This window comes from Struthio camelus, chromosome 1, assembly GCF_040807025.1.
Source record: "Struthio camelus isolate bStrCam1 chromosome 1, bStrCam1.hap1, whole genome shotgun sequence".
Taxonomy (NCBI): domain Eukaryota; kingdom Metazoa; phylum Chordata; class Aves; order Struthioniformes; family Struthionidae; genus Struthio; species Struthio camelus.
Window position 1 is genome coordinate 190,217,132 of NC_090942.1, and position 16,928 is coordinate 190,234,059.

At 39.1% G+C, this 16,928-nt stretch overlaps 1 protein-coding gene across 11 annotated transcripts in view; it reads right to left on the reverse strand.

The window, feature by feature from the left end:
- Window positions 1–16,928, reverse strand: part of ENOX1 (ecto-NOX disulfide-thiol exchanger 1) — a 374,358-nt gene that overhangs the window by 241,962 nt on the left and 115,468 nt on the right. For all 11 annotated transcript variants that reach the window (XM_068929740.1, XM_068929749.1, XM_068929750.1 and 8 more), the window contains one exon: window positions 16,282–16,359. The gene's annotated coding sequence lies outside the window, so the exon portion shown is untranslated. The remainder of the gene's footprint in view (window positions 1–16,281; window positions 16,360–16,928) is intronic.

Consider the following 16,928-nt stretch of genomic DNA (forward strand, 5'->3'; position numbering starts at 1 on the left):
TGTATATGCCTACATATGCATAGTTTTCTATAACAGCTAATATGTATATGTGTGTTAAACATATTGATATACAAACAAAGTGAGATTCTATCTCATAATATCAGCTGAGATTCAGTTTTATCTAAACATCTATTGTAAATATTATTAGGCTTCCGTTTCATTACAATGATATTTTAAAGAAATTACATAATATATGCTGAGAAATGCCTAGATACGTGACAGATTAATTAGTTTCATTTGAACACATGTAGTGTACGAAATAAATTAATTCAATAAACATTGTGGCTCTCATCCTGCGTAAGCATATGCGAGTCCCAGTGAGTTCAGTTGTAATAACTCAAATTATTCATGGGCAAAAATCTTTGCAGATCAAGGCTATATATGTTATTTGGTTGTTACATTATGCTAATTTGGGATCTACTATTTCACCATAAAATCTGACAAGGCAGAGTCATTTATGAGACATAAACATAGAGAACTGAATTATAGGGTGTCCTCCACATACATAGCAAGATCAATTATTAATTAATATTCAGAGATGAAGATATGTTGCCTTAGAGAAACTATTTAAGGGCATCTATTGATGATGCTGACCACAGGGTGGGGTCCTTCCTGCTTGTTCCATGTTGGCCTCTGTGACAGAAATACAATATCCTAGGAACAGCTATGCTCTGAATAGCACACACTATACAACCTAACCACTTGTAGTTATTGCAAAAAGGACCCTAAGGAGCCCTGCTGCCAAAGTCTAGCTTTCATAGCACAAAATACACCACACTGCTTCCTCCACAGTCACGTCACTCTATTTTGTCCCTCTTCAAGGATTGCTCCAATCCCTCCTCCTCACGGACTCCCATCATCGTCTCTTTCCTGTTCCTTCCCTCGTGCCCTCTCTGCCGAGGGCAGCACTCCTCCTTCCCTCTGTCGAAGGCTGCCTTTTGGTCACTGCTACGGCAAGTTACTGTAGGTGGGATAAGGCAAACCCATGCATTACACAGGCCCACTTAAGGTAAGATATTATCTCATCCCCTGAATGGCACTTTAATTCAGGTAGAGAATTACCTTTCTGCTGGTCAGATGTTGTGCTGATATAGTTAGCAGAGCTTTGCTGGCAAGAATGGAGCCAGACCGACTTACACCCGCGAGCACCCAATCTCAATGCTCAAACGAGATCCTGGCCAGCAGTAACGCAGCATGTCAGATACGTGGGGTGGACCTGCCTTCCAGTAGCTTAAATAATCTAAAAAATTAGGATTGAATTTATGTATGTTATCTAGACTTTCTCTGCAGTCTCCTTCCTGCTCTGGGGACTTCCAGGGGCATATCATTAGGGGTCCACCTCACTGAACTGGGGACATCACCCTCTGAGCTAGTCACTCTCAGCTCCCTTCACCACTAACAGAAGGAAATGCTTCTAAGGTGCAATGAATCTGATTTATGTTGCATTTCTATTTAAAGCTAAGATAATTCTTGTCCTAGAAATGCCTGCTTCTCTCTGTGCAGGGTGACTAGCTCACATGTGGATGACGAAAGTAATCTCACTTATGTGACAGCTTCATTAGCGACACTGCTCACACTAAGCAAAATAAAACACAAGGCCCAGATGCTAACTGGAAAAAAATTTTGACCAGGCTCACAGTTGCAAAATTAGAGATACAAATCTCAATCCAAGGCAGCATTAATGCTCTCCTTCTCCTCAGTGCTTTCTGGACAGAGTTTTGGGGGGTATTTGATTACATAGGGACATCGACATTTCTGAGCAGAATCCATACTTGCTCTATGTCCTGTCTTAAACAGTCTTCCTTGGTGGAAATTTTTCAGAGGACGACAGAAAAAAGATATCTGATAATCTTCTTCCCACCACAGGCAAAGTCTCCTTCAACTCCTAAAGAGTCAGAGATTACCTCAAACTGTGAAGCATAAAGCTTAATATCCATCTAATAATTTGTTTTCATTTACTGCAGTAACTCTGGAACACTGATATATGGAAACTCCAACTGCTGAATCAAGACAGTCAAGATATTGACTAAACAATACTTTGAGGTAGTAATTCTCCCAATTTCATGAAGAACTTCCTTTAAATTAACATTAACTAAATGATTCAGGCTTGCCATATCACAGTCTGAGATATTATGCCTGAATTACAGGAAGGAAAATGAAGTCAAGGCGAAATAGAGGACACTGTTTTCCACAGTGCTCTGTCCATACCTCCGAGCTGCCCAGTGGAGAAACAAGTGATCTGATCTGTAGGTAATCCAGGGCATCTACCGCTCCATTTGAGTTTATTTTGGTGAACAAAACTGTATGCCTTAAAAGCCTGGTCTGCATTTTTCATGCAGCTATCCTTTATTCTCTTTCAGCATTTGTGGCTGCTGTAGGAATAATGCACTTTCCAAGGTGGATAATAAAAACTGCAAAATGAATCAGCTCCAGATGGTTTACAAAACTGATGCCTTCACCACCACCTCATAGGCGTTAACATTAGAAAGTTTTCTTAAGAGAGAGGAGGTTAGGAAAGATGAAGGAGAACATAGTGGAAAATATCAATAAAATTTAAACATAAGTGTCATTAACAGATCACAGGCACAGCATATAACCCCACATACTAATTCCAAAAAAGACAGTCCTAATCAATAAAATATGTATGTACTCCTCTGAATTTGCTAATTTGCTTTTAAGCAGTATAGAACCACTCCCTAATTTCAAAGAGCTGTCCAGTGACTCTTTGTATTATGTAACATACACAGTTTGGACATGTTGACTTCTCTAATTAGTCTATAAATACTTGACTTTTACCCACTACTTTGGTAACTGTGATAATTGCTGGGGAAAGGCCAAAGCATTTATGGTCAATCAGATGATGAGAAAAGGAATATGGCCCTTTCAGTGAGTAAAATGTAAAGCATTATGTGGCAAGGCAGAAGCTATTAGCAGGATCAATATTTCTCCTAGTACCTTAATAAATCATTATATCAAAGAACAGTTGCAGGATGAAGAAAACCTCATTCTACCAGCGAGGATGCTTCCAAATCAGCAAATAAAACATCATTTAAATTACAAAGACCTAATTGGTGTACAAAGGCAAGCGGCAAGCACAGAATGCAGCCCTGCGATGCTAGACATGTAAGCATTTTGAATCATTAGTGAAGGAAGAAAAGCAGAAAGACAAAGAAACAGCTATGCTAAGAGCTACAGATGCATAATTTGCGAATTGGTAAATATGTATGAACCCACCAAACTGTAGCTGACTGATGACACCATGCTTGGTGTAGATATCATAGGCAATAGAACCAGAAGAACACCTGGAAAACAGGATGGTCTTTAATATCTTTACTATTATACTGAAAAGAGCTTTTCCTCCTCTTTTCTTCTTTTAGCTAGCTCTACCGTCATTGGAAAAAGCAAGTATTTATAAATGCAAGGGTAGGGGAAGGGAAGAAATATTCTAAAGGCTATTGTAAAGCAAGAAAACTTGTACTCTCAGCAGACACTACATATCACTGCTTACCTAACATACCTATCATTACATGACTGAGAGAAAAACCCTAAGAAAAGCTAATTTGAGTTCGGTCCAAGTCAGAATTGAAGGACCAGGATTCTGTACATGTCCCATACAGTAGATAACTCTCCCAGTAAACTTATATGGCTCTGAGAAGAAGATAAGGCATGAAGGATAGTAGCGCACAGCTGGTGAACAGCCATCACTACAGGTTTTGGAAATACCAACTCATAGCACTTTTGATTTATAGTGTTACCTTTCAATCTAAAAGAGAAATGACGAAATGTAGTGGGGAAAGAGTCAATAGAGTGAAAAACATATGAGCTCCCACTGGGCCAAACTGTAATACATTACTGTAACAAATATTCTGGTTTATTCTTTTGTTTGAACAGTGTGGATTTAGCTCCTTACTGAAGGGTCATTACAGAAGAGCAAATATCTCTCAGTTGCTTAGTCATCTACTTTCAATCTCGATCACAGCCTCAGAAGCATATTCCTAATATATTTAGAGGTAGTAATTTTATTATGGAAGTCAAAGTGGGTACTCTTTGGTTCTCTAGTTCATACATTTCTAACCCCACATAACTGACACTTTAGAAATTGAACTGTCATATGGCCAGGAAGCTGACACCTCAAGAAAGTGAACAGTGGAGGAAAAGAAGGGGAAAGTGACCAGCAGATCACCCCTATCCTCACTCTCAGCCAACAGAGATGTAACCTGTCTCTCAATTGTCTGGTAACACAGAGTTTTGGCCATACGGCAATTGACCTTATAGAGTGTTGGCCATATGTGTTTCCACCATATGTCTGGATCTGTGAGTTGAATGCATACATAAAAACAGACAATGCCTGAATGTTTCATGCCCTAAACTCTCCATATAGATGTATTTATTTTCTCACACTGTAATTTATTCTGAAAAGTAAATCAGATCAGTCTCTCTATAAGTTGTCTCAAATCAGTTTTTTAGCTGATCCTTGTGTTCAAGAAAACATACCAGTCCTGCTTTACAGAGAATAATATGCCAAGTTCAAAGAAACCTGTTGTTTATATACTTAACTGACTGCAGGCCTCTCAAGGGTCCTTCCTTCTTTTCTGCCGATTGTACGTGTTCTTCCACTCATCTCATGCCCACAAACACATCTCAACATAATATCTCTGGTAGTAAACCCCAATCTATTTTTAAAAAGTCATCAAATATATTCTTTTTACCTGAATCCCAAAGTATTACTTACTGCTGGCATGTATCAGCTTTGCAAACTGTAAACTGCTCAGGGCAAGGACTAGTTTCTCTCTTAAATGACCATAAAGACATCGTCAGCTTTACTAGTCAAATAATAAGCATCAGCTGGGATCACTGTAAGCCCGACCCAAACATTAGCAGTCATGTCCCACGTGATCACAGCGGGAAGGCTAACAGAATACGTGTGCCCTTTCAATCCTATTACCATAAACCTCATTTTTCCAGTGCAATAAAAAGGTGCACTAACTATCCAAGAGCTATTGGGATGGTAGTAAATGGATTCACTAAAGATTAAGGATTTTCTTATTCTAGTCTGCCTGAACAATTAATTAACAGCCTCCTTGTTTGTCATTAATTTTGGTTGCCATAGCAGCCTCTTTAAATGGTTTCTAACAAACAAGGAAGATTTATCCTTCTTACTCTAAATTGATCAGAAAATGAATGATTTCACATTCATTTTTGTTTCATTGTGACAGGTAAAGCACAAAGAATCATTACAATGGAGCCTTCTGAGAAGGACAAGGGTAAGGATAAGGATAAGGATGTCAGTTTAAATACAGAGCAATCTTAAAAACCCAGAGATTAAAAGAGAGTTGCCAGTTCTGTGCAAAGAAAAATACAAGCCCCAAAAGGAATGCAGAAAATGACAAAAATTTATAATTATTTCATATAAAAAAAAGTTTATAGGATTTTTTTTGACTGCAATTAAGACAATTCTGCTTGGATATAAACACTTCCATGCACTATTTGCTGCTCAAAATTCACAACTGGTGAGAGACTAAGGAGGCAAAATATTGTAAAAGAATTTCCTAAAACACAGAGTTAAAATGGATTAGTTGAAACAGAAGAATTTTTCATCCACTTTAGGCTGCTTGGATTGCAAAAAGAACAGCAGCCCACAAGTCAGAAGGGAGGGGGAAGTACATGACTGCAACTTAAATGCAAAGTAAGTGCTGGATATTGTCATGTACTAAGGTTTTGGACATGTTTAGAGAACTACAGGCTGCAACTTGCAAATTAGATCAATATGTTTCTTGCCTTATAAATTCCAGGAGGGAGATAGCAAATCTGTTATTGGAAAAGATTGTTGTCACCTTTCTTATAGAGGACAAGGTGACAGGTTCTCTTGAAACAGTAACTGCTTTTTGCTTCTGCACAAAACCATGTCTTAACACGAATGTCATTCTGATTATTGTCTGATCTATAATCTCCCTCAGTTTGAGTGGGGAGCAGGGAAGAGTTAAAGGATAAGATAGCCAAAATATTCCAATTTTCTTGATTAAAAAATTAGTAATAAAAATTAGTAATAATCCCAGGTACAAAATGTCACGTTGGTCAACTCCTTCCATCAAGGGAAACAAAACAAACATCAAGGAGATGGGACTTGTGTTCCTCATTTCCTACTGTCATAGCCAAATATCCTCAAAGATTTTCTTACATTGTTGATACCTAAAGTAATTGACTCAGCTACAGATCATAGCACAGCTAGATTAAATTGAGATCAAACGTTTTCACTCATTTTGCCACCCTTTGAAAGACCTAAAGGGCAATTTTGGGCCATTCTGCTTACTGCTTAAGGAATCTGAACACAAAAGTGTAGGAGAGATTATGAAATCATGAAAACCACACTGTCACAAATGCAGAATGACATAGAGAACATGCAAAACTTCTGACTAGTGAGGAAAAATATTTTCAATAGTTTAAACATTCACTTTTCTACTGTTCAACTCTCGGCTGATACGATAGCTTTCCTCCTAGGATGGGGCCTATTTGTTGATATGGACAGGCTATCAAGGACTGAAAATATAAAGTTATCTTAAAAAGCTAGTGACCTGTGGAGATAAAACTTGTAGAAACAACAGAACTAGGGAGTAGGGCTTGCCTCTGTGATAACAGCACCACAGTGAGGGATATAAAACCCTCTGATCTGCCCAGGGAGCCCTCAGGGAAGTGTACCTGGCCCAGGGCGCGTAGACCCATGCAGAAGCAGGGCCATGGTGTCCAGTGCTGGCAGGATGTGCCCAAAGCTGTATGTTTTAAAAAAATCCATGCTACTGGGGTCATTATTTTTAAACATTCTTCTCTTTGAAGAAATGGCTCTTTTAACCTGAATCATTTCACAGATCCAATTTAGAAGGAATCTGCAGAGTCATCAAGCACAGATGAAGGGACGGTAACCTCTGGTGGTGAATGTGGAAACAAGAGCTTGAAGGTAGCATTTTCTGAAATCAGATCTGTCAGCAAAGAATAATAATATCAAACTGCAGTCTTAGACAAAAAAGCAGGTATGATGTTCATTCTCTGTGGTTATTTTTAAACTGAACCTGCCTATTCATCTATTATGCCTTTACTAGCAGAGCTGGGGTGGAAGTGGGAAAGGTTTGAAATTTTGAAGCCGTCACAAAAGGTGGAGAGAAGTCACAAAAGATAATTTCATTACTAGGATTTTAATGAAAACCAGCAGTCAGACAGCGAAGCAGCACACAAACTGGTGCCCACTGAGAGGAAGGCAGGCAGAGCAGCCCATGTAAATTCTGCCTGGGAAAAGCCAATTGGCACATGCGAACAGACCTGCCAGCTGGCACAGACGTACTTCCAAAACAGGGGCCACGCGTTACCTGCAGGGACAGCATATAGGGTATGAGGAGGAGCTGGGAAACTGAGGTGGGAGTTGTAGGGGACATGGGACATCAATCTGTTAAAAGAGGCTTCCTCCACTGGTTGCAGGGCAATTTTTTTCTGCGGATCTGTTATGCACCATTGTGCTTTGCCTTTAAGTGTTGGGCAAAGACGATCCACGGTTTGCATGTTGACGCTAGCCTGCTGTGCCCACACTCTGAGCAGATTCATGATTGTTCTGCCCATGGTCGGAGGCAATTGGAAGCCACATAAACATACTATCACTGCCAAGGTCAAGTTAACAGCATTAAGTCAGAGCTAATAAATCAGGGAAATTCATTAGCTGGTACTCAACATCATGTTAACTGTGCCACACAGCTTCTAGTCTGCTTGGAAAATGGGCAGAGTGAACTCATATCTACCAGTGGAGGACTGGGTAGATATAACCCGCATCTGTTGGTCTGTTGACTCTGACTACTTGAAATCTGATGAACTGAAGTATAAAGCAGTCATTTCAAACTTTTGGGGAGATTTTGCAGAAGGGATTACAGAAGGAGAAGGAGGGAAGGAAGGAATGGATTTTGGACCCAGGCCACCAGTTGCTGAGTTATAGCTTTCTATTGGGAGTGCTAGGTAAAAAGTTTGTAGTCTGAACATATGCCTGGAGGCCCTGAGATTGAAGAGCAATATCTAGCTTTGATTTAAACTTCGGACTTTTAAGAATTTCATGTGTTCAGGGGTGAAGCCATTTGTTATCAGCCCAGTGAAGAGTCAGGACATGTAGTGAGATGTCTTCATAGAAGCAAACAAAATACTGCCACAAAGGACACCCACGTAAACTTAGTTTTTGTATTATAACTTAAAGACCTCAAAATAGCGTGTTGCATTTGGCTATCAAACACTGACTTCTTTTGAAAGCGTGTCCTATGACACTGGAAGCTGTCTGTTGGTTGTATGGCTCTCAAGCGAGACAGACTTTCCAACATAAATCCCAACTCAATTGAACCTACAGAAGGAGCTACAATGAGAAACATTGCTTTAAAAATCAAAGATGCATTCATAGGAGGAAGGCTATGCGATTTACCATTATAAATTCAGGAGGCAGAGGTCTAGCATTAAAGGGGTACACTCTCCGAGGGTTTATAGAAAAATCACAGCTCAGAATGCTCCATGCCCCTGCACAAGAGGACATCTTGCTCCCTCTGTATATCCCTATAGTTCATTGGGTCCAGATAGTGCATTTGATTGATTTCACTCATGTGTGACTGACATGAAAATAACTGGTCTGCAGAATTTTGACCAAGATTAGAGAGAAAAAGCTGAATAGCTCATGAAAAAAAGGAAGAATATTTGAAAAATGACGTTAGATTTCATTGCAGAAGATGCTGTATCTTCAACGTGCTACTCTCTAATCATCTCCCTTCCCTTCTGCCCTTTTTTCCTTGACCCCTCAAAATAGAAAAAAGGTTTTGTGAAGAGGGAAGAATAAAATATAAGGACACTTGGGATGTTTTTATGGAGTGAAAGAAACACAGAATACTGTGATTAACTTCCTAAGTACATTTGGTGGTCTGCAAACATTAAAAGAAATGCATTTTAAAGAAATTAAGTCTCCTCTAAGCAAAAATTACGATTTGTCAGTCAATTTTATGAACTTTATGAAGTTCTTATAGCTCAGACTCAGTCCTCTCCCGGATTTAACATACGACCTTTGCTTTCAAGATTCCTAGTCCCTCTGAAACATTGCTCTTTTTTCTCTTTGGTGCTGGTTCTTGGTTCTTAATTAGATCAAGTCAGGTTTCCACTAAGATGCCAAGAATGCTGTCGTCAGTGTCTTATCTGTCAAGTACTTCCATAACTATCTTCAATTGCTCTCATAAATCTAGCATCTCTGTGCAATCCCACGTTATGAAAATTGTATGCTGTCTTTCAAAGACCTTCCTCTAGTCTGTGTAGCAAAGCAGTTCTGGTAGTAAATGTAGAAAACCTTCCGAAGAATACTAGCAAATGCAATCAGCAATAGCAAAAAGAAAGTTCATCCCTACTCAGTGGGATGAAAAGCTACTAGAGCACCTGTGATCAGAGAGCCAACACAGTTAACACTGGAGACAAAGGAGTAGGTATTCCAGCTATAATAGGAAAAAGTAGGTTAGAGAGCACCGACATAAGCTAAAGATTTTCAAATTGGCTAGGCCTTATAAACATCACCTTAGAACATGTAGAAAACTGAGTGAGGGAGTGAGGGAATCTTAAGAGCATCTGGCAATTTTCTCTGAGAGGCCAAAAATAGTCAACTCAGCAAACACTAAATGGGAAATAACCAGATATGCTTAGTCTTGCTAGGAGGTGTTTGAAGTTAAACAGTAAATCAGAAGCTTAATCAGACTCACTGTTATGTACTTACAAATGTCAGTTTGGAAACACAAAGGAGAGTGTTATCCACAAGACCCACGAGGAAATTCTCCTCTTCACTTTGGAAAGACTTCAATAGTTTTGGTCACCACATTTTAATGGGGACACAACCAATTGACGGTGAGCACTCAACAAAACATGACTTACAAAAAAAGATTGGAAGAATAAAATACAGTTTAATGTAGAGAAGGCAAGATTTGGGGGAAACACGACAAAAGTCCTTGAAAATATTAAAGACAGCTGCAAAGAAAAAGAGAACAAACCATTCTTGTTCACCATTGATAGGACAGAAGTAACTTGCAGATTAAAAAAGGAAAAAACAAATTTCTAGTGGTAAGGAAAATTAAGCCTTGGGATGAACTGCCCAGATGATAGATTGCAGAATCTCTAGCAGTGAGGCCCTCAGAAGCGGGTGAGCCAAAGCTCTGCTGGCCACAGTGTCAATAATAGTTCAGGCAGCTGGAGGGCTCTCAGGCTACCTGCTGATTTTCTCTGACTCTGAGAAACAATCTGTGGCTAGTTAGCTAGAGAATAATTTTTTGAGTTCCAGGATATTTTGGGCAATAGTATGTATTACCTTCTTTTGGTAAATTTTTAACAGTGTCTGAAAGCTCAAAGTTAAAAAGTGGCTTGACCCAAGATTTTCTGTCATCTTTTTATTTTCATTTTTGCTGTTTGAGTAAACTGCCTGGTCATACTTTCCTCTAACTTTTATAAAGCCTCTTGAATACAATATTCTGTGGTCTTACTATTATTATATTTTTTTCAAATGTGGGATCCATGGCATTAAGCAGGAGCACATTATTTCCTGAACAGTTGCCTGTAGTCATTATTGGACCATTTCTTCTGTACAATCAACGAGCACCTATTAATGTTGATGTGCATTTCTGTTAGTTTTTCTTTTTGGTTTTCACTTGTGACATTTAATAATCAGTTTCTCTATCTGATGCAGTTATTGACCCAAGAAATCTAAGTCCCTCTGGAGCAGTTTATCTTAGGATGTCAGTCCCAAATGGTTATGTATGCTACACTTCAGCCTAGAAAGCAAGCTGAAACTTTCTTATCAAATTCAAGGCTTTCCCGTATTATTATTTATGCTATTGATTGAACTTTGCTGGGATTTGAGTGCTGAAGATGAAGAGAGGCTGTTCCTGAATTGAACTGATTCCAAAGAGTTTTTAGGAGGCTGGCAACGAGGAGTTGAATAATCATCACAGACAGTTTTTAATGACAATAGGGTTGCAAATATATTCATTGCAGGATCAAACTCACCATTATTCTCTCTCCACCTACACAAATCCAAAAAGTTCCTTTATTTTTTACTACTTGAACTGCTAGCCTTTCCATGTATTTTAGCTAAAAAGTAAGAGAGAAGGGACATAAGCTTGCCAACATAGTGGTTGGGCTGTGGTGCAAAAAAAGAGATTTTTTATAGCTATTCTATTTGGATGGCGCTGGGCCATCTTAACATTCCCTGTTTTTTTATGGAACAAGCCCAGCAAAGTTCACTGCTGTTTCTGAAGACTTTGGATAGCAGCAGTGACAGGAGATTTCTCCTTCTTTCAAGTGGAGAAGATATTTTAACTTCCTTTCAGAAATGACAACAATTCATATCTTTCTGTCTGTGGCATCAGACTTTCACTGGAGCTGGAGCTCATGAACTTTCATCTTGCTGTGGCACCTGCTTTGGTCAAAGAGATTGCTGATTCCTCCTCCTGGTGATGATATTAGGCGGAGCAGCTGTCCTCCCTATTTTATCATTATTATTCATGATGTGTGATTGGTCCTTCTGAGGACACCAGTGATAGAAAACTTAGCTGTTCTTTACTGTCTGTCTTTTAAATGGACCTGTATGGACAATTATTGTTTCTGAAATGTGCTACAGCCACCATTTCAGCACACCTGTTGTTCACATCTCTCTGGGTAGCCAGAATGAAGGCAATGAAAAGGTATAAAATGAGTAGTTACCCATATGCTGCGAGCAATCAGTTGCACACTTGTTGTCTCTGAAACAATACCATTCATTACTTAGTACCATGCTGAGAAGAATTTAAAGTACAGAAAAGAGAGAAGACACTGCCAGGGACTCCACCTGGACAAAGCTGAAGTAAGACATGCACTGGAGTCATTTTAACTGAGGGTACACCTTCATCATTAGTTAGCAAGCTTCTAAACTTTGGGCTTGTTTTGACATTATTTGTAAGCATTGAACAGTCAGGTTGGCCATATTCAGCTCCTTAAAATTGGCATCTGAGTCAGGAACTTAGAATACACAGAGGGATATAGATACAAGGAACTCAGTTAGGAACTGTAAAAATGTTTTGAAATGTTACTTATAGGAACTGCAATTGCTTATTTGGAAAAATAAACAAATAAATGAAATCAACTAAAGATAATCTTCCTTTTACTATCTGACCGACTAACATAAAGAAGGTGATGTTCAACTGTTCCCCATCTTCACTAGAAATATGACACCAAACAGCTTACTATGAAGAAAAGAAAGTAAAGTTTGAATTTTATCAAAACCCCTTCAGTGCTGTGTAGTTCTAGAGTAGACTACACTGGCTGACACTGAATCAGCCTCACTAGAGGATTTTTCTTTAACAATAGATTAAACAAGCATCTCTCCCAGATTGTCTAAACATCCTTGCTCTTGATAGTAACCTAGGCAAATGGGCTCTAACAGGAGCTAAGATCAGCTAAGACCATTATTTAATCGCCATTTTGGAACAGAAGATGATGGGCACTGGGGTAAGACAGGTAAAGAGCGTTACACCTGCGTCTGGGCCTATGGACACTGATGGAACTGAGCCATCATTCAAATACACATGTGTATGTAATGTATGTGCATATGTGTGTATATATATATATATATGTATATATATATATAAAATCAGCTTGTACATGCATGCATGATTTGAATACATCAGCCTTTATAAACTCACAGTCTTGTTTTATTTTCTGTTCTAATGAAATACAGCTGTCCCTGTGAAGCAGCTTTGTGAGATTTACTTCCCCCATCCTCCCATTTTATTCTGTCACATTTCCTTTGAGCATCTAGCGTATAGATTTTCTTCAGGTAAAAGGCTACTTGGTTTCCATCTGTTCAATAATTCAAATATGCACATCAAATGCACATGTGGCACATTTACAGGGAACAACGTCCCCTTTCCTTTCTCCCCTTTTGCAGCCAGGCAATTTGCATCTAAGGTGTGAGAAGATAACACGCTCCTCTTTGCCTCCACGGTTCTGGTTTCTGCATCAATTTCCCCTGCTTCTTTGCAGACTTCCACACACCATGCACGAGTGGCAACTTCATCGCTTCATCATGCAGCCTCTGGTGGGAGAGCGGAGCTGGGAGCAAAGCCCAGTATCATCGAGGATTTGGCCGCGCTGGTAACATGACGTTAAAGCAGGTATGTACACATAATACAGTGGCAGCAGGGCTGGTGCAGCGCTGGTGAAGAGAGCAGATGTGTGGTTGCCATGCTTACACGCTGTCACAGAAAACCACTCTCCCTAGGCTCTTCCCCCTCCTTTCCCCTTCTCCCTGCCTTGACTTTTGCCAGCCCAGTATTTTCACAGTCGTGTCTTCATTACCGGAGACAAGGCAAAACAACAGAGTAACACTCACTGCACCAATACCCCATTTGGAGCCAGCCCCAGCTGACTGCCATCCCATGGGGCTGCAACGCCAGGGCAGGGCAGGAGAGGAGCAGCCCCGGGAGATGGGCACCAGTACGAAATGCTAGCAGGGAAGTGGAAGGGGATGGAAAAGGGGTTTCCCATCCCGCACAGCCAAGAATTTCCTCTCAGGATTCTGAATGGTTTTCATCACCTTTGTTTTTCTGTTTCCTCTAAAACCAAGACACGTGTTTCCCTATAGGAGTGTCAAGGGCAAAGATTAGAGGAGGCACAGAGAGGCGGTTGGAGAGATGCACCATTTACATCATTTACTAACTCCACCAGGAAAATTTAAGAAACTCTGGCAATAAATGAATAAAATTCCAACAAAAAGAGGCCAAGCAACAAAAGCAGAAGGGAAAATAAGGCTTCTTGGGAGAATATGCAAAGGATCACAAGCAGAAAATAAAAGGGAGTTTAAGAAAACAAAAACTGTAGAAGAAGAGAAGATACATATGAGGGGAAAAAAACACCACACACACACACACACACACACACACACATACAAAATTTGCAGTGGAAAACATGGGATACAGGGACAAAACTGACCTGGATTAAACTAATGATCAGACTAGATCAATATCTCATCTTTCTTCAAAGTCAGTACCAAATGCTACAGAAAAGTGGTGCAACAGATGCTTATGCAGCTGCAGAAGAAGTTCTACCCAATCTCTAGGCTGAGTTCAACCAGGCAAGTGCTTTGTAATTCCTTTATAAACGTGTAATATGAAAACATTATCTGTGATGGCATTCTTATGCACATAAATCTACATTTCTCTAAAAATTCAATGCAACACTTTTTGATCATTTTTAGGGCAATACTTCCAAGGGGAAATTACACATTGTATTTCCTTTTCATTAGAAATGTCTTGCTTTTTAATTTAATTGGTTTTCCTTTGCTCCTGCATTATAATAAAGGTGTAAACAGTAGTACCCAAACTACTTTATGCCACTTAGCATACATACATTATATTAATATCACATCTTATTTGTCCTCTTTTAAAATGACATAATCCTTTTATATATCTCACAAAGCCGTTGTTATTTTTCAGGAATCAGGCTTATGAACAAGTAAACTTTTAAAACGTGTTTTAGACGAATGACTTCACTAAGCTCTGTCTGCACAGCAGTTGTCAACTCCGTTCGTATCAAATTCACGAGACCACAGGCCCAAACAAGTAAGCAAATTTGAGGCAAATTTAGCAGTAGCTCTGGGAAATCTTTGGTGAGCCATGATCCAAACAACACTCATAGATAGATAAGTCTGGAAAGGAAGATTTTTATGAAGTTGTTGCTGCTAGTAAAGGATTTACAACCCCGATGCCAACACATGCAAAAAGTTTTCTCTCTTTATCCTAAACTGCTCTCGGTGTTTGCAATTTTTTCTACCCCCCCTTCCCCGAAAAACAAGAACACAGACTTTGCCCTAAGGGATATCACCATGAAAGAACAAAATAATGCATTCATAAAGCCTTAGAATGACACAAATCATTCAATGGTTATGCAATTACTCTGAAAAGCTACATATTTTGAACATAAAGCTTTGACTCAACAGAGGCCTGAGGCATCGCAGTCAGGTTTGCACCTAAGCTGTCTCAGCCAGTCTGATCTAGGGCTTTTGCTCACTGTAGAAGCTGTAGCCATATGTGACGTTTACATCTAGGTCCGAATAGTTTCTAAAGCATTTTGGAGCTGGGGTTGCATTAAAAGGTATTATCGACTCACGATAATTTCAAAGAACAAATAAAAAGTAGTCTTGGATACCTCTCTTTCTCTAAATTCACCTTCTTTTGTTTGTGGTTTACAAGCCTCTTGCTCTACAGAATTCACACAGACTAATGGCATACTGAATGACTACGCAGAAGCAACAATGAAAGCAATTATACCCAAAGTGCTGTCAAGTAAACTAAGTGAACGGAACAGGCCATATTCGAAACACGAACATTTTTGAAAATTATTATTTAGAGCCCGATACAACTCCCACAGACCTTGACTGTGCTATGATACCAGGGTATGACTACTAGCTGGAAAAGCTGATTTCTGTTGGTCTCTCCCACCAAATTTCTATAGAAATGCTGTTCTGCACTGCCTTTGTAAACTGTAAGAAATCAAATTTTTCTCTGTTATATACCTGCATAGCAAAACATATTGAAATGCAGAGATGTGTTTTCTACTCTCTAAATCATTGTGATCTCAGGCCACAGCGCTTTATAGCACTCTCGTTATAGCTGACAAGGATATAACATTAGCTGTAGTTGCCTCAGCATTCCTTGCCATGCTGACAGTACAGGAGTCAAGCCATTATTATTCTGTTCTTTTTACAGGCTTTTAAATATCAACTTTTTTTTTCCTTAAACTTTCCAGGAACCTGAGCTCCTCCTGACCCGAAAGTCTTGCTAATTCTGCCAACCCTTTGCTATCCGTCCTTCTAGAAACATCCACGGCTGCAGCTGTGGGGCAGCCGATCACAAATTAGTGACATGGGTGGGAGCAATCGATTGCAGGGCCTTTTTAGGTAATGCTGAAAGACATAGTGATGAGGTAAAAATGACTTACAGGCCCACTTCTTCTCTGCAGTTCAACTCTATAAACTTCAATATTTCACTTCAGAGGAAAGACGAATGGGTTACTCTCCATGTGTATAACAGCAACAGAACAGAGTTATGCCCTAAATATTTTGCAAGAAATTAAACTAATTTTCCTAACGTTGGCTTGAGAATAAAAATAGATTTTACTTTCGTTTCATGCATTCAAGATATAAAAGATAACAAATAGGCACAGGAATCTACATGCTAAAATAGTCAGGATGCAATGGAATTTACAGACCTTTACAAAAGTAGGTAACTTCTCTGTAGCCTCATCACTGTATTTCCAATGGAGTGTTATAATTTCTCATGGCCAATCCTATAAGAAGTAGAAAGAGAAATTAACACTAGAGAGTTTCTGAAGGAAGCGAAAATAAGATCAGCTGTCTGCTTGGATATGCAGCGCTAAAAGTCAGTGCAGAATTGGTTTAGAGGATGTTAAACATTTTAAACTATGCAAGCAGTAAGATCATAACAATTATTTAAATATAACAAAGTCCGAGTTAAATAAAATACAAAATGGTAAGGTTTTTTTTAAAAAACATGTTATTGAAAATAGTCTCGATAAAAATGAAATAAATATATAGGACTAGATTGGGAAAAGAGGAAAAAAAAAGAATGTTGCACCAATTTATATTCTCTTTGAACTGTCTGTAACACAGACCTTAAAGTGCATTTTCAAACGTATAGCATATCAAAGAGGCAGACATTTATTTCTAGCCATGGCACTTCTAGGCTTTCGGTAAACGAAACCAGAAATAGTCTAGTGGAACTGTGCTGTGTGATAAAGCATGTACTGATGGGTTCTGCCCAACATCAGCAAACAATTGTTTTTTTCTTTTAACTGAAGGAAAGAATTTCAGCAGTAAACAAATGCCTTACATCTTG